The 19,282-nt window shown below is 41.3% G+C and overlaps 1 protein-coding gene across 2 annotated transcripts in view; it reads right to left on the bottom strand.

Moving 5' to 3' along the window:
- Positions 1 to 19,282, bottom strand: part of plxnb3 (plexin B3) — a 53,793-nt gene that overhangs the window by 28,466 nt on the left and 6,045 nt on the right. The window contains exon 1 of one of the 2 annotated variants that reach the window (XM_056772876.1): positions 6,322 to 6,465. The exons of the other annotated variant lie outside the window; for it this stretch is intronic. The gene's annotated coding sequence lies outside the window, so the exon portion shown is untranslated. Of the gene's footprint in view, positions 1 to 6,321; positions 6,466 to 19,282 lie in introns of those variants that run through there. 2 annotated transcript variants of the gene reach the window in all.

The raw sequence follows: 19,282 nt of genomic DNA, 5'->3' as shown, positions 1-19,282 counted from the left end.
ATCATATCACGATGCCAATAACGATGTAATACGGTTTCGTCAGATCCCCGCTGATTTCCGCTCCTAGTAATAGCGATGCTCGAGCGAGAACCAATAAAAAAAGTCAAGTCCAGATACAGGCTTGACTAACTTCTGCCAATACGCTGAACATGATTTCATTTTTTGAAGGAGAAAAACCATCAGAGGACACCGTGTATTGAAGCGAGAAAGTTATAGAGGGGAAAGTGAGAAAGATTCATCTTTAATTCATATCACAGCAGACGCAGAAGTCTTGGGGGCCTCGTATATGAGAGATGAAGAGAAGAGCGAAAAAAATCCAGAGAAGCTTGGAGTCTATCAGTATGCATAACATTTTACCTCGTCTCCACCTTCAAAGGGGCTGCTGGGTGAGAAAAGGACAGTTTGACATGCTGGCAAGATTAGCCACTTCTATTCAATTAAGCTTTGCATAGGAGAGTTCACGCGTCACCTTGTTTATGAGGATTGAAAGCAGAACGCTGCTCTGTACTCGATGGCTTGCGGACTCATGCTGGCCACGTTCAATGAACATGATCAAAAGGAATGAGAGAGGAGAGGCTATGGGACATTTGCGGATTTTTATCTGCTTCGTCAAGGTCTTGCACAACAGCTCAAGAAAAGCTCAATGATGTCGACTTGCATCTTGAGTGGACGCTTTAATGATGGACTTCGGATATTCCAGAGTCAGCAAAGACTTTACGACTCTTATATAGAGGCATTTCATGAAAAATTAATTTTTCTTTGATATTTTAATTAAAAAAAAAAAAAAAGTTTGATGAAGGCTACTATGTGAACATACTCTGGATTTGTTTCTTTTCATTAAGTGAGTGTATTCAATGTAACTAAGCTGCAGGGTTAAAATCTCAGGAAACACCCATTCTGGTTCAAAAAGTTTACATCCACTCCTAAAAAACAAAGATTAATAAAATGTTTCTAGAGTCCAAAAAACTTGCATAAAAGATACTTGGTAATGGGGAAAAGTTTTATCCGACCTTGGTTCCTCTTTAGCATTGCGCTTATAAAGCCTTTATTTTTAGACTATTGGATGCACACTTTTCAAAGGTTTCTGCAAAATACATAGATATAAATGTAAAAGGTATGTTAACAAGTTAATTTTAAGTCTAAGCAAGGAAACACATGGAGTTTAATGTAAGAAATCTTAATTGCTATTATACGTGGACTTCACAGAAAAAATTGTCAACCAAAATACGCCCTCAGGTTGTTTCAAACCTGTATAAATTACTTTGTTCTATTGTTCACATGAACACAGAGAAAGATATTTGGAAGAATGTTAGCAATTTTCAGTTCTGGGACATCATAGTAGGATTTTAATTTTAAAAAAAATTGTTCTGTTTAACACATAATGAGATATTTCGAAGAATTTAGGGAAAAAACCAGTTCTCGGCACCTTTGACTACCATTTTATTCTTTCAATGGTATACAATCAATGATTTCTCTGAACTAAAAATGACTAACATTCTTCAAAATATTTTTCTTTGTGTTCATCGGAAACAAAGTTATTTATACGGCGTGAAATTACATGATGGTGAGTAAATGATGACAGAATTGTCATTTTTGGGTGAACTATCCCTTTAAGTGTCATTTTCGAATACATAAAACCCAGCGAGCTATCTACTCACTGATTCAAAAGGAGGGTGTTTACCACCAGATCTGCACCAAAAAAGAAATTAGGATGCCAAACAGAAGCAAAGCGGGTAGCAAACGACTGAAACGCACCCCATGCGCTGCCTTTACACATATACTCCCAACAGCAGCAGACAGGGTGAGAAGAGAACAATCGCGTCGGCTGGAGGTCTCTCATACTGTCAAAACAGGCAATTTCACAGCTTGAATTTAGGTCGAGCTTTTGCAGCATCAGCATTCATCTCCATTTTTTTACTTAAATGGTAATAACCGTTTCGAGGCATCATGGGAGAGAGAGAACACACTCTCTATTGAGGGGAGAGAAGAAGCTACTGCCTTTGTGCGAAGAAATGGAAAAAGAGCCCAATATATATTGGAGACGAGCGCTTCCTTGCACACACACACAAAGAACTGGAATTTGACAAAAGGGGAGATGCGAATGGAGGCTGGTTTTGCAGAATATTGTTAGAAAACTCCGTCATAATGAATGCATACAGCTAATATCAGATTTTACAATATGAAAACGTGCTTTAAATTGAGGTAACAGAGTTCATCGATACTGAAAAAGCCATTTCGGTTGCAGGTTGACCTTTGACCCTATCTTGGAGCACTCGCTCATCTCTTCACAATCTGCCTGCCGCTTCCTGTTTAATCCCTATACACTTCCTGTGCTAGACAGCAGCATATTACAAAAAGCACATAGTCATTAAGTTGCCAAGTTCACTCAACATTCATTACGCCACAAGCACAAACACTAGCAATTATAGCGTGTATGCGTGTCTAATTCTTGACTACGCAATGTAATGGAACGGTAAACACAACAGCAGACACAATGCTTGCTCAGACACACACACACACTTTCAGAAAGAAAAACGCACGCACAAAAATTGAAGGACATCACACAAAGCACCTAGCCAGCGCATTCAGACGTGAAGCAAAAATTCTCAGTGCATTCTAAAAAAAACATCAACAAGCATCCAAGTCAATGACTTCTCCACAGGGGGGGAACCAACAGACAGACATGTGAACCCCACCCATGCTGTGTGTTTGGATTATCAGAGGAAGGAATCGCGTTGGCGAGCTTTCACCACCAATCTGACAAGACGTCACTCCTAATTTAAAAGCACAGTGTCTGAACCGATGGGGCAATATGGTCGAGAAACATTTATTTTGTGGTACCCCTGAGACATTGAGGAGGAAGCAATAGGAAAGCAAAAAGAATGCATTTAATTAAATATTCCCTCTAACAAAGCTTTACTGCTAAATTCTGCATCTGTAAGCAGTATTTTTCCGAATGCTAAATCGCTTCCTTCTTGCCCAATTAAAAAAAGACAGCCATGACAATTTTTGGCTTGATCGCAGTCAATTCATCATAAGGTCAAGGTGAACTTCCAGGCTAGGACGTTGTGTCAATTCATGCCGCACAAAGAGGGCAGCACGGGCGGGTCATCGCAGCGTGTGGGGGCAGAGAGACGGTCCCATGCTAAGGCAGATGTCAAACTGAAGAATCTGACTGGAAACAAAGCAACAAAAAAACGCTGAGAGACAAGACAAAGCGTATGAAGACACACATTGCTGTCTCTCAAGGTTCTCTGACAAAACATCTCTTTCTTAAAGCCGGCTGCAGTTTTTAAACGCGATCATGTGGCGGTGCATTGCAAATTCTGCATGTGCCAGCAGATTAGTGAATTAATAAGCTAATTATTCCATTCTTGGAAATGTGCAAATACAAAAAGCGAGTCATAACAGAACATTATTGCTTAATTGCGCACACATTCTCATAGGTTGAATGTGTGAACTGTCAAGGCAAGACGTTTCCATCCAGACTTAGAAAGGGTGGCACCGGCTCGACACAGCAGGTGAGACTCAGGCAGGTGTCAGGGTGAGGAATCTGCGAGGAAATAAACCTGGAAATGTGCGAGACAAAGACAAAGCGCCTCGCAATTCACCATCTCACGAAGATGGGCATATTGCGTTGACGCCGCTTATTATTACAGCACTGGCATCGCCTCTTTCAATGCGAACTGAAAGTGAGAGTGACTGGGATTTATAAGTCTCTTTGATCCCAGGCATGAAAGTGTCAATGTGTGTGTATGTGTATATGTATGTGTGTAAAAAAGAGAGCGAGCATGCCTGGGGTGTGCAGCGGTTAATCACCACCTCTGTGCGGAGCGAAGGGGGGGGCAAGTTCTCATTTCCATACTCTCTACGCCCAAGTGGGAAGGGAGGGTGATACTTTGGGAAATATGAAAACGGGAGTGTGGGTAGACAGCGAAGGTAGGAAAAATTGAAAGAAAAAAAACAAAAGAGCGTCTCGCTCTTTGATAAACGGAAAGGGCGAGAGAAGGGGAGCGTGATAAAATACAGCGATTAGCAGTGTAATCTCTTACATATTTTATTGCTGACAGTTGTACGGTACTTGGATTTCGACTATTTTCGACTATTTTATTTTACTAAGAATTCCAGTTTCCGCTTTACTCGATCTTCATTTCCTTCGCATCTCTCTCACTCTCTCCACGACATCTGAACTATCTTTATCTCTCTGTTGCAATCTGTCCTCCAAAACCACCTCTTCATCTCTTCTTTATACTCTCCAACTGAGCTCATGAATATTTCTCGCATATTTCACACACGCTAGATGCCTGATATCATCGGGGCGTTTCGGCAAGGATGGGCTGCCATCGCGCGGAGGTTAGCGGGGTGCTGTGGCGCGCTGTTCGAGTCCTGCAGTACTTTCTGGTGTACACGCTTTTAGACAAACTAACAGAGTCAGGCAACCAATCATGTTAGACTCCCTGTAATTATCACCTCTTCAAACAAACAAACATGATGACATCTTATTTTGATGGTAATGAGCCATAATGGCTACAACGGGAGATATAATGATGTTCAAGCACAGCATTCATCACTACGGAAAACAACACAGGCTACTTTCTGAAAGCAATCACAGTATACCTTTAGATAAAAAAAGCGATATTTCATTTTTTACGGTGATTGAATTCAGCAGTTCCGTCAGGTTAGAGAGGGGCGCATCTATATTCATAAGCTGGATGAGTGCGAGGAGTGCGTCTACACTCTGTGAATTTTAAAAACAGTTCTGGAACCATCAACCGTATGATGATGATTATTAGGTTTCACCTTCAGCTCTAATTTTCACGCTGCCAGACTCTCTCTCTCTCGCAAACGGCCCAACGCTTTCATCACCACCTTGACAAGCATCTGCGTGCATAAAAATGCAACATTAATTACGTGACGGGGGCAGATAAACACTCTCACGCCAGCGAAAACGACAGGAAGGGAGCTGACGCTAAATTCACAGACTGCTTCTTACATTACACACCCTATTTAATAGCTGTTTTAGTGGCTGGAAACAACGAAAACAGCTGTATGTTTTTGTCCGCCCCGGCTGGGAAGCGTAATCGCTTGAATGAAGGTTCCCCAGTGCGTTTACAAGCCAAACACTTTACAGGATAAGGGATGCTTTGAAGATCTGAAAAAAAAAAATGCAAATAAGCAGACGTGCATTTTCAAATTAAGGACTGAAGAGGAAAACTCGTCTGTGGGCACGGGCCGCGCTAGACAATAACAGAAAGCCAAAAAAGCAGCAGATTACACCCCCCATATGCTGAACGCAAGGTGAAAACCCACCACTCCTGAGGGAGCGCGAGGGAGGAGGCGTTTAGAGGAGAGACAATGGAGTCATAACAAGAAGGGGAGTGGAGAAAGAGAGCGTGTGTGCGTGAAAAGAAAAAGGGAGAGAGTTCAGATTTCACCGCTGCGGGTCTGAAACTTGGTAGAGCTCTGTGAACAAAACATAATCCCAATTGTGACTCCAGAGAGGCACGTCACGCCTCCCAGAGGGAGCGATACAATAACCACAAGCTGCTGATACACACTGGAAAACCACCGAGTAAATGTGTGATTAAATATCTAGTTATCTTCCAATTAAGGCTGAATACATTAGATACACTCCACAACAGGTTAGCGTGCCATTTGTGGGTCTCCGACATGTCACCTTGCACTTGAGTCTTGGGAATTCGCTTTGAAAGCTGTCGTGCTGCTTTTTATCTGATGTTATTTATCTAGAATTACAGACCTGTGAAAGTTTAATACACAGAACCAGACCTGTAGACCAAAAAAACTATTTCTTTATAATAATAAAAGAAGAAGAGATGCAAATAGTTTGGCTAATAGCTCTCCAGTATTTACTTTTAAAGGTTTGTAAACAACATTTCAACAACATCTTTGCTAGCTTGTTAGAACTTTGAGGATATTCATTGAATTTTTTCTTGCATTCTCTTTCAAAGGCTTTTAGCAGACCTTCTGCAAAGAATTTAAATTACAAAGGACATGCTCGCTACGAATGTGCTTATTAAATCACAGAAACAATACAATACTTCCCTATCACTGCCATAAATGTTTTATTAACTTGTGATGATTTTAGTCAACTTCCCCACAGACGTTTCACCGCAACTTCATGCAACAATTCTAAAGATATCACACAAAAGAATGTCAACTTTTAACGCAATTGTTTATATTTCACATCAAAAACTGAACGTGGCCGGTGTGACAAGTGAACGATCTAAACAGCAACACAATTCAGCGCGAGCGCAACAAACAAAACGCACAGAAAAGATCCCAGCGGATTATTTTACTCACTTTAGTCAGTGACACTGCGTTTCATCCCCTATGAAGTCAATAAGAAACTCGCGTTATCTTTATAAACAACAACGACAAAAGCGTTTGAAAGTGAAGCCGGTAAATCCCATTATGCCCGTGTTACATTGTCGCGAGCACCACAGACTTGCGCGTGGACCTCAAAGCGGCTGAGGGGGAGTAGGCGGGGCTTCAAGAGCGCTCGTGGAGGGGCGCGGCTTGGCCTGACTTGAGGAAAGAAACTACAGGTGATTTTCTATCACAATTCCTGATGAGAATTTTCAAGTCTGACTATCCAGATTCTAAGTAAGTTAAAACTAAGTTTTTATACTTCATGTAGATATTGAACCATTGAAAGCGGTTGACGTACGATTTAGAGATCAATGCGGCATTTCCTTGTAGCAGAATACAATAAAATATCACTTGTAATGACTTTAATATATGACGGATGTCACTAAAATAACTGTTTTGAGAAATCACACCCCTCTGTGACAGCTCCGGGCTTTGTAAAAACAAAGCAGAAGCGGCGCCCCGCCCTTTTAAGTCAACCAGAAAATGTATCCACTCACAGGCGCTCTTTGCCTGTCAATCATTTTGTGCCTTCGGGTTGGAGAACGTAGGAATGTCTCAGAGGGCGGGGTTTTGAAGGCGTGTGGTTGAAGTTAAAAAAGCTAAAACGTCTCGCTTATATCTTTTTTTATAATACATTTTCATCATCTGCACATAATAAAAAATACCTTTTTTAATTTTCAGTTTTAACTTGTTTACGCAAAATTAATCACAAGTCATGATCTCACACAAATTATCACTTTCTTTTTTTCTAATTCTACTATTTGATTTGATGGTTGTTAATACTAATTTCTGTCAGAGAGTTTTTAAATCAGTATTTCATAAAAACACGTTTTTTTGACCTTTTAATTAATACAACCTTTTCCAAAACTATTCTGACAACGAGCAGAAAAATTATTTAAAAAGCAAAAGGGTCTGCACCTATACTCAATAATATAAAAAATGAAATGTATACATGTAAGTTATAATATAGTTTGGGTTTTTTTAAAGTTTGGGTGCTAAACCAAAGCTGAATCGAACCTATAATGGCTTTCAGGCAGGAGGGGGGTTTGGGACACGCCTCTCCGCACCGCAGCTGGAGGGAGCAGATGGGACATGTCACCCCCGCGTGTTTCAGTTGCACCGGGGCTTTGACACGAACACTATCGAGTTCTCACAATGCCAATTGAAACAAACGCAGATCTCTCGAATGCACCTCTTTTAATAGATTCTTCGCCATCCGCTGGGCTTCATTTGTCAAATGTCACCCGCCTGTGACATTTCCCACGGTGTCGACCTGCAAATGCCTTTAAAAAGGACGTATGTTAAATGCACCGATCATTGACACAACATATGCATACCTTACTGTAAACCTTTTCAGTACATTTTCCAATTTCCCAAGATAAATTGCAAAGGCCTGCAAGGCCCCCAGTAAATCCAATCGAGGGGCCTTCAACAAAAGCTAAAGGAGGCTGCCGCTCGACACAGCAAAGAAATGAAGATGGCTCATTGTATTTAGTTAGTGCCCGAGAAGAAAGCGATAGAAAGAGAGAGAGCTAGTGAAGGGGAGAGAGAGATGAGAGAGAACGGTTCCCTAGCGGGTTTACTGATGAGCAGGCATGCAGGGAGTCTGGGGGGCTCAGCTGGGGCTGTTTGCCCAGCAGTGAACACCCGTCATCAAGGAGCTCATAAAATATTAATCCGGCACACAAAGACACAGTGCAGGAGGCACCAGACTGCGAAGAAGACGGACAGAGTGACCAGAGAGAGAGAGAGTGATGCAGGCCGAGCGACAGCAAGTGTAATGAATGGTTGGGGAAGGAGGGGGCTGCGGGGTGAAAGGGTGACATGCAGTAATTGGGGGGAAATCTGTGCAACGGTGGGTGGAAACTATTATTGGCAGGTGGAACAAAAATGGACGCATCCCTGAAATAATGAAGTGAGGGGGAGGTGAGGTGGGAGGAGATGCGAGGAAACATGGGAGCAATAGATGCGAGAATTGGCTCTCATTTAATTACAATTGCTTTTGAATAAAACGCTACCGGTTTGGCATGACAATGGCACGGAATTAGAAATAGCGACACATTCAGACTGCGGAGGGCCGTGTTTGGAGGAATGGGATAGGAGCGTATGTTCTCATAAAAAGTTTTGGCAGCGAACAGAGCGCCCAACAGTTGTCTGTTTACACTCCTGGAGCCAAGGACTGGGCCTACAACAGAACAATGCTGATTTGTTAAGAGGACTCTAAACTGGCTCTTCACGACCAAATACGCGCGGATACACAAAGACAGCCAGTGAATGGAGCGCACACACTCGCAGAAGAATGCGTCCAATGCACACACACACACACTAAATCAGACATCAATACATATCCAGAGCATTAATATTCCGGAACTGAGGGCAAAGCTGTTAGGGATGCTTAAAAGCAATAATCAATATTATTCAGATTGATGATTACGGTCAGTGGACAGAACGTTTAAAACTAAAAGCAAGACCAACAGATATAAAAATACACAAAAAAATGTGAATGTTTTAGGTTCGGGTGCACAATGTTGATCTAATCTTCAACTTCTGTCATTCTTTCACTCTTTTTCACACAGGAGACAACCAACTGTAATGAAACCTTACAATTCATATTTCCATATATACGTATATATGAGGTTTATTTTCTGTCAAGCTTTAAAGGGACTGTTCACCTAAAAGAAAAAATTCTGTCATAATTTATTCCCCCTCATGCCTTTTAAGACTCTTTCTTCTGTGAAACAGAAATGAAGATATTTTGAGAAATGTCTCCATGGTTTTGTGTTCATACAATGGAAGTCATTAGGGTTCTGTGTTGTTTGGTCATCAGCGCTCCACAAAATATCTTGTTTTGTGTTCTGTACAAGAAAGAAATTCATACAGGTTTGTAATAAAACCAATTTAACAAGAATATTCATTTTTGGCTGAACTGTCCCTTTAAGTAGAACAAGAAAACATGGAATACATGTTATCACATTGACTGCTTTTATGATGCAGTTAGGAACAGTTGTACCAGATCCGTTTTGAAGGGATAGTTTACCTGTTTAGGGATGTTTTAGTTTTACCATGTTGTTCAAAATCTACATATGACTCTTACTTTTGTAAAACACAAGCACGACATGAGAATAAATAATGATGTAACGACAAACATTTGTGGCTCATTGCTTCTTTAAGAGCATCTGTGTTTAAGAAACCTCAAAAGATAAACACAGAACAGATAAAGAAGAAAAACATAACCCCCGGAGAACATGCGCACTTGGTCAGACATCAAGCTTTGATGTAGCTCAAAATAAAAGTATCAGCACCCTTGAACTTGTGGTTTCTTGCTGATGCAAAATGACTCACTGAAGTTTCAGCTATCACAAGTTTCGCACTTTGCAGAACCTGTGGTTGAACTGAAAAAAAAGCCACCCACAAAGCTAAACAAAATCATAATTGCTGTCAGAGCAGAATGCAAAAAAAGTGTGAGTGTGATTATGCATGTCCGTCCTGCAGCAGGCCTGGCATTGCCCAAAACCCCTCTCACAATCAATAGAAACCCAAAATTCACTCCACATTCCTCTCTCACTCCACTCGGCTCTTTCCATCCGACACAGATCAGTCTAGTCACGGAAAGGCGCCTAATGCGCAAACCGCATGCCTATTACAATATCAAAGCTTGACTTGATAAAGATGACAGTGTGTGTGTTAACGGAAGCGCTGTGACCTCCCCGCACGTTGGACGACTCTAGCCGCGGCCTGAATGCCGCTTCTGTGGCTCGACATGACTGCTGACCTCTTTCGTTTCCTTTTTACATGACGAGCCAAATATCTCTTGCGCGCCCGCCCTGAGAGGAATAATAATTCGTTGCTGCATTTCTGAGGATGCCCCGATACGGTTTGCGTCTCTTACCCAGAAGTCCCTGAGGCTACAGCATTCGAGAAGTTTTCTGCACCTCTCACACGATAGTAAAGCGACCTTTTTGGAATGCTTCGTCACAGCAGTTTGGACACGTTAATTGACTATGAATTAAATTTATGAATAATTGATGTGTCGTAACAAATTCCAACAATAGGAGAAAAACAGCAGTTAATGGAACTTGTGTGTGCAAAAAACAATAGTTGTCTAAAAAAGATGGATTTAGCTAGAAAAACATATTGCAGCAGTCATTCAAACTTGAAGACAAAGGGCATGCCCGTGCAAAAGTTGGTTACCAACATCATGATGCTGGCGTCTTTGGGTGGTTTCCCCGGTGTTCCGGTATCTTGATGTGGTTCATGTCCTTCACTCAAGAATTATACTGCAAAAACTCATATGAAAAATTTGCTTATCTGGTTTTGCAGTTACTAACCTTTGAGTTGTTCCAAGTCTGTATAAATGTTTTTGTTCTGATGAACACAGAGAAAGATATTTGGGAGAATGCTTATCACCAAATAGATCTCAATACCCGTTGACTCCTGTAGTAGGAAAATTACTTAATCATTTTTTTGTTCCGTTGAACACAAAAGAAGACATTTTGAACAATGTAGGAAAGCAAACAGTTTTGGGGGCACTTTTGACTGCCATTGTTTTTTCCCCTACTATGGTAGTCAATGGGTGTTGGGATCTGTTTGGTTATAAGCATTCTTCCAAAAATCTTTCTCTATGTTCATCAAAACAAAGAAATGTATGCAGATTTGGAAAACTGCACACAAATGAATAAAGGTGAATAAAAGATGACACAATGTTCATTTTTGGATGAAGTATCTCTTTAAGTAGCACGTCAAAATTACAGATTTTTCTTTAATACCAAAAATCATTAGGATATTAAGATCATGTTCCATAAAGATATTTTGTCAATCTCTTAACGTAAACATATAAAAACTTTTTTGTGAGTAATGTGCTTAGCTATGCTAAGGACTTCATTTGGACAACTTTAAAGGCGATTTTCTCAATATTTGGATTTTGTTGCACCCTCAGATTCCAGATTTTCAAATAGCTGCATCTCGGCCAAATATCGTCCTATCCTAACAGAGCATGCATCAACGGAAAGCTTATTCAGCTCTCAGATGATGTAAAAAATCTCAATATTGAAAAATTGAGCCTTAAGACCGGGTTTATTGTCCAGGGTCACAAACAATAAAGGGATAGTTCACTCTAAAATAACAATTCTGTTATCAGTTATATACCTTTATGTGGTTAAAAATTTTATGACTCTTTCATCTGTGGAACACAAAAGAAGACATTTTGAGTAATCTCTCAGTGGTTTTGTGTTCAGACAATGGAAGTTAATGGGCTCATTCTTCAAAATGTCTTCTTTTGTGGTTTGCAGAAGAAAGAAAGTCATACAGTTTTGGAATGACACGAGTGACTGAATGATGAAATCATATTCATATTTTGATGAACCGTCCCTTTAAGAGTGTTTAGATATTTATTGATAAGATTATGCAGGTGTCCGTTCAAACCATGCAAAGTGATGTTCCATTTTTTCTTTTTTCACATGTATGCTGTTCATATTTCTATTTACCCAAAACAATGTCATGACAGCCCTCGCCTGACCTTAACTTACTCTGATCCAGCCAGGACAAAAAGAACAGACACACAGACACACACCTGCTATCTCACTAGTTGGTCAAAGAAAAGACAGAATGAGGGATATTAGAAAAAAGACCCTGAAACACTATAGTGCTCTCTATACCCTCAGTAGACTATCCAAAAGCCTCGGGCAAGATACTGTACACGGTGAAAGAATGAGAAACGGACAGAGAGGGCGAGAGAGAGGGGGGGGGGGATATGGGATAAGTGGAGCTAGCAGCATTGCTGACAGCACACCTCAATATCATCAACGTGGCAAAACGGGTTTGACAACAAAGGCAAACAACATGGCAGTGAAACACGAGAACATATTTGATCCCTGAAAACTCTCAATTACTTGGAAGCGGATGTTATTGCACCAAGACCCCACCATACACACAAGGAAATCTTTATTTATTACGCAACGTAAAAGTGCTTGAGGAGACCCTGGCAGCGTTGTCATCAATCACAACGGATTCAATTACAAAGAGCACATTGCAACCGGATTGTATCAGAAGAGCAAAACGGGAGCAGAAGACAATTTGAGGGTTTTACTGCGGGAAGAACAGGCAATCGTTCATCTCAATGTGGAGAAATCAGGCTAGATGAAGAAAGACGTTCATATATGCACAATTACTTCCAGACGTGCAGTCATATAATGTTCGGATTTAACAGCTCATTAAAGCAAATCAGAAAAAGATTTGTGCACACATTCTCTTGTCTTGTATCATATCTCAACTACTGTTTTAAAGCGAAGAAGTGCAACATAACAAAAGAAATGTAACATATGATGCTACGCCTTCAAAGGAACAAAATATATGATTTTGGATACAATGCATAAGGTATATGGACTTCCATCTCAACTTGACATTAAAATATCACCATAGCATGTTTTTTTTTTGTATTGTAACATTAAACACATTTTTTAACGAGTTCTGATTTAAATTTTTACTCTCAAAACAGCACGCCATCGCATATTTACTGCCATTTATCTTTACATAATCACAAAGCGATGAGTCAAAAACATTTAAGTGGTAGTCAACAGCGTTTCACAGACGCTCTACATCCTTTAAGACTTCATTGACACACATAACTGGGATTCTTCAGCTTCAGAAAAATCAATAACACAAAGGGTGCAAGAGATGCCATATGTATGTGCGCGAGCGGCGAAACAGATGCCGTCGCGCTCAGACAGCTGTGGAGTAAAGGCACCAATTACAGTGGCAGCCCTGGCTCTGACACACACTATTATACACTCTATAATCTACCCGGCAAATCTCGCTCCCACGCAGTGTCAAAGGGTAGCGAGAGAGAGCGGGAAAGAGGGAGAAAAACAAGCGTGCGGAAAGAGACACGAGAGCTTAGAGACGGTGGAAACTAGACGAGAGACTGACGGACGGGAGAGAACTCAAAAGAGTGGAAACGCAGAAACATAGGAACCCACAAACAGGAAGTGGAAGGCTGAAAACAGGAAGTACAAGAAAGAGGGGATCGAAAGACGTGAAGTGGCTAGTGGAGGAGAAGATTTTGGCTGAATAACTTTTTTTTGTGGGTCCCTCTAGGCAGAGATCACTGTCATTAGGCTGCTACATGAGAAACCCATCCGGTTGTGTGTGCAGAAGCCTGGAGAGTGAGCGAGCGAGAGAGAGAGAGAGGTTTGGGAAGGCCCTCTCCTGTAAATACACACATACTGTACACAATCCAGCTCAGATGAACACTCGCTCGCCAACAAACCGCAGGCACGCCTCCAATTTAGCTCAAAGAGTAAATCACCGGCGAAAGACTGCAACTCTCCAGGGAAGAGAGAGAGAGAGAGAGCGCGGGCGAGGGAGCTTTGTCACGGGTGCTAATTTTACATTCTAAATGACTCCGTCTACACGCTAACCGTGTTAGCCTGTTCCAAAACTTAGTGAGCTGCCTACCTAGACGCTATTTCATGCATAATTACGCTGCCTCTTACCTTCTTTTTTTTGGACGAATTCCGGCATCGCGTGCATTCTTCATGGATAAAGCTGCAAACATTAGGCCCTGCAAAATTACCTTAAATGGTTTACGCTGAGAGAAGTAATTTGATATTTGGCACAGGAATATATTGCACGATTTGTTGCTCATGTAGTGAAAGAAAAATCAGTCACCTTAGTATTCCGTCTAGTAAGGGAGAATAAAATAGAACAGAATAGAACACAGAACAGAATAGGATGGAATAAATAGAATAGTATAAAGAATAGAATCGAACAGAAGTAGGAAGCCTGGCAGCACACTAGGTTTCGGCAAAGAGTTGTTCATTTGTTAAAGGGTTCACTTGAACTTTGCAGATAACAACACAAAGCAAATTGGCTTCGCAACCTTGTGCCCCCTTGACCCTGTTTTGTGGCTAAAAAGCCAAATTGCGTTTCGTACCTCATAGACAAACAGCCTGAAGTGACCACACACACACTTAACAGTTGACAGCAGAGAGGGAACGGTCGTGAGAGACAGAAAGAGAGGAAAACGGGGCTAGACAATTGCAGGAAAAGAACCCGAAGGCCTGAAGAGGAAGAGACCAGGAGACAAAAAAGACAAACAGAGAGAGAGAGAGTTTGATGGGGAACAGAGTTTGTGTGGCGCACACACACCCAGACGGCGACCTTTCCCGTTTTACACAGCGGTTTGACTGTAAATGTTCATGTGGCCGGCGTAGCCCAAACAAATAAAGCACTTCAAAACAGCTGCGAAATGTATTCGTCAGAGCCGTGGCCATAAACAGCGGCTAACAGAGGCTGAGTTTATGGGCGTGTGGACGCATTTGCGTGTGATAAAAACAGCCCTGGGATTAACCGGCTGGGCGGTTATGGGAGACGGAGCTTTGTTAAACACTGCGAATGGAAAAGCCCTGCCTTATCATCAGATAACAATGAGCCACGGAGAGAGGGAGGAAAGGGGAGAACGAGAGAGAGAGAGAGAGAGAGCATGTAAAAAGACCTCTGATATGTGTTGTGTGGTAACGTAAGTGTGAAATCTCATGTAGCTTCATCAGATTGAATCATCACCCGGAGGAAATAAAAACTTTGCTTCATGTTTCTCCGTGAATTCCCTTGGAAATATACAAGTAGATTTATACATTTTCTAGGGCTCCACAATATATCTGAATTATTGAAATATCACACATACATATCGCAATCATTCGCAATAACTGAATGATTTAAACACTTTTTAAAGTTTTGGGAGGATGCAGACAGCAGATATAAATATATTTTAATACACTTCAAATTGATTTGAGAAGAACTGTCAAATTACATATCGCTGCTGTCCTTAGACGTCCAAATTTGCTGTTTCTCAGGAAATGGAAAAAAACGCTGTACTTTTGAAATGATTTATTTCCCTGTTATTTCAGTTGACAAGCACTTTTTAATGCTTTTTTACTTTGATGTTTGCAAGAGTCTGAGACAAAAATAAAAGGTGACTAACAATAATGAAATATGGTGAAAAAAAGACAAAAAGTAGCAATATTGTATATGATATAATTTTAAAAAAAATGGCATTTGCCTTAACGTTTCTGAAAACACATCGCCTCAACGCAACGGGGGATGTGTGTGTTACTATATAGTTTCTAAGGTGTTCTGTGGGGGTGGAGTTTGGCTAACTGTTCTGGCTGGTTGCCAGGGTGGAGCTAGATGGTCGCTAAGTTCTTCTTCCCATGATTCTGTGTAGCATCTCAACAATTTTCACCAAAAAACACTAAATGATATCATCATTTATTCACCCTATGTCTGGTGTCCTTCTCAAACCTCGTATCTCCATATTTCGTGTTTTGACATTTTTTGTCATATATTATTATTATTATTAATAGTCATCATTCATGTTTGTCGCTAGGTTTTGCGAATATTTAACCAATAAAAAGTATTAAATAGTGCTTGTCTTTAGCAACACAGTGTGTAATCTTCTAAAATGACTGTGTTTTTTCCTGAACAACTTTGAAACAGGACATCTGAGATTTCAGAAGGACAGCGATGATATGACTTGTTCTTCTGTGGTAAAAGAAGATACTTTGAGAAATGTGTCACTGGGGCGATTTGTTCATCAACAATCTTTAAAATATATTCTTGTGTGTTCTGCAGAAGAAAGTAAGTCATACGGGTTTGCATTGACATGAGGGTGAGTAAATGATGACAGGATTTTCCTCTTTGGGTGTACTATCACTTTAAATACACTCATATTGCATCAATTGAACTTAATGTGAATCCTTTGCTCTTAGTTTCGCAAATTGAGGAAAAATGCCCCACAATTCCATGTCAATCCATCCAACCAATATCAATTCATCCACATCACATTACTTCCAAACTTCTGAGCAGCGACGTCCCAGGAGGACCTGAAGGCAGCAGAAGCCCCCCACCAGTAGCTAAAATGGGGAATCTAAATTCCCAGTTTACGTGCGCTGTGTGATTGCATCTATGCGCCTTGGAAATCGAATGAGTGCAAACAAAGAGCTGCAGTTGATAATGCGACGTTACAGCAGGACTGGAGAGCGTTTGGAGGGCTTTAGAGTTTCAAGAGCGCATTTCATGTGAGGGGCGAGCTGCCGTGAGAGACAGAAACAGATGCAAGCGTCCGCCTCCGCTTGCTTCTACTGTAAGCACACTGTTCCATCATCCGCCAGGGCTTTCATTTCTGCTATTTTGGCGGCCCACCGGGGGGCTAAATACCATGTTTTCGCCTAAATGCATTCTAGATTATTCCTGAATAAATCCTTGGGCTGTGTGGTATCTCCAATCCTCAGATGGAAGAGGGATTTGGAAAACAGCTGCCACTGGTCAGTGCGTCTGTTTTTTACATATTAACTGGGAATAAAACGAAATAGTTGCAGTGGGGATTTGTTGTAAATTTAGCCAGAAACATCCGATAAAAATAGAGTTCTGCTTAATTACAACAAGTCGAACCGTAAGATCTCAAAGACACAGAGGTCTGTTTCCAACACAATATTAATTGCAGCTTATATGGAGATTTGCTATTGTTTGGAAAGGAGAGGTGCCCTCCCGGAACCCTGCTGGGAAATGCACGTGATATCAAAAAAATCATGCATTTTTAATGCCACCTTGAGCACATCACGGCAGAAGTTTTGTGCCGGGTGCATTATGACAGGCGATCGGGAGGGAACGCCGCGGTTGGCGTGATCAAGAGCTCACACGCAGGCGAACGCGACTCCGTCACCGCACTTGACAGGATCCACGTCTGAGCCGTGAGCTTCCTAATCTGTCTGAACCCCGCGAGAAGGCCCGGTTCTCCTTTATCTCCCCGCGAGGGGGGAAACCCGGGGGTCCCGCCGAGACGCTCCCCTCGCCCTTACAACACTGCTAACCACAGAGCAGCCCCGACATGCCCCAGCTGATCCACAAAGATACCAAATGACCCGTTATGACATCACAAAAACTGGTTACAAAACAAACCGAGATCTGAGAGGAGACACAATGGTGTGATGTTATCAGGGAGCGGCCTGGAAATATGATTCAGAGTGATGTTCATCTGAAATTCATGAGGCTTCCGGGGCAGGGGAGGACGGGGGGTTTGTTTGCTGTCTGGACATTGACACACAGGTTGAGTTCTCCTTTAATGGTTTGCTTTCCAAAGGAACAGATTTAAAGGGACAGTTCACCTAATAAAAGAAACCCTCACCTTCACGTTTTTGAAAAACATATTACACATTTTTTTCTAGCACGGTGTTTATTTTTTCAAACAATAAAAGTGTATGGTGACCAGAGGGTAAGCTTGAAAATGATCAATATTAAAGATTTTTTATTTTTTTGTCCGTATTTGCTCACCCTTAGGTTGTTACAAACCTGTATACATTCACACTTTACATTTTAAGCATTTGGCAGACACCTTTTTCCAAAGAGACTTACACTGCATGACACCATACATTTGCATTTGAATATGTGCAATCCCATGAATTGACGTTGCTAGTGCCATGTCCTAACCACTGTGCAACAGGAAAGCATTTCTTTGATTTCTTAACATATTTTTAAGAAAGTTTGTAACTTAGCTGTTTTGGGTCACCATTGACTCCCATAGTAGGACAAAAGACTGCTATGGGAGTCTATGGTGACTCAAACCGGCTTAGGCTAAATCCACACGAAGCCAGAGCTTTCCCTATCCAATCTTTTCTTTCCTTTTCACGGCATCATCTCAAGACATATCTGCATACACACGAATCCGCTAAACCGACTCAAAACGATGTAGCATACAACGAACATCAGTATGTGGCGCTGTAATTCTCCCACAGAGATACGCTAAAAACGGAGGAGAAGACTTGGAGCATGTGCACAAACTTTACTCGCGGGGGTGATGACATCATCGTTTAAAAAAATATATGGATCGGCTGTACACATGAAAACACAAGGGATTTAAAAAAGTAGCAGTTTCAGGCTCTAAAAGGCAGGATTTGTGTGGACGTAACGCAGATACCATACAAAATCTTCACGTATACGGCCTCTGTGAGGATGGCCTCTAAGTAACAAACTCTCAAACCCTGTTTCCTGAAAATCACTAATTGTTATCATTGATCAAAAAAATGCTCTTAAGATGCATGCTAACTTTTAAACACTTTTACGGATTGAATATTTTGTAAAACAAACGAAACGTAAAGGGTTACGGGTGTGATCCTAATCGATTTACATGTGATGTCATTTTCGAATCTTAGAAATTCAATTTTGGGATAATTATTCATATTCTGTCGAAATACGAGAATATACATTTGTTTCACATACTCCCTATACAAATATTTAGTTTTTTAAATGACAAGATTTAGTTCATTTTGTCAGTAAATCAGAGTAATACACCGCATGAAAGCACTCAGACGAGTCTTAACCTGGTGATGTCCTGAAAGAAGCACAAACTCCTGTCTGGTGTCTGGCAAGGACTTTTGTTTTCCCAATTTTGCCCTGGGATGTTTCACACATGTGACGTTCATGCACACAGACACAAGCGAAACGGATCAAGTATGCTCGCGTGTTTTCAGGGATAAGACACTAAATAGCAAGGGTGAGTTAATCTTGTTCTGGAGCAGGTGTATGCACACAAGCATGCTTAAATCTGTCCCCCTTCCCTCCCTACTCCTCCTCCTCTTGCCCTTTGGCCACTTGCTGGGTGTCGAGCGTGCATTTTCTCTTGTGGAAGTTGCATGGATCACCCCCTCCCCCTGCTGTCATTCTTGCGCGCACACACACACTCGCAACATAAACACAGACAAAAGTGCACCGTTTGACCGGACAGACCTGTATGCTCGCTTCCACTACTTATTTCCATTCTTTATCATCGCGGCGGCACTTTGCATACTTGTATGAATGCGTTGTCTAGCGCTCTTCAAACAAGCACAAACGGCACAACAGT

The sequence above is a fragment of the Triplophysa dalaica genome, chromosome 18 (genome assembly GCF_015846415.1).
Source record: "Triplophysa dalaica isolate WHDGS20190420 chromosome 18, ASM1584641v1, whole genome shotgun sequence".
NCBI classification, from domain to species: Eukaryota; Metazoa; Chordata; class Actinopteri; order Cypriniformes; family Nemacheilidae; genus Triplophysa; species Triplophysa dalaica.
The sequence above is the reverse complement of the archived record's forward strand: the minus strand, read 5'-3'. Positions and strand labels throughout refer to the sequence as shown.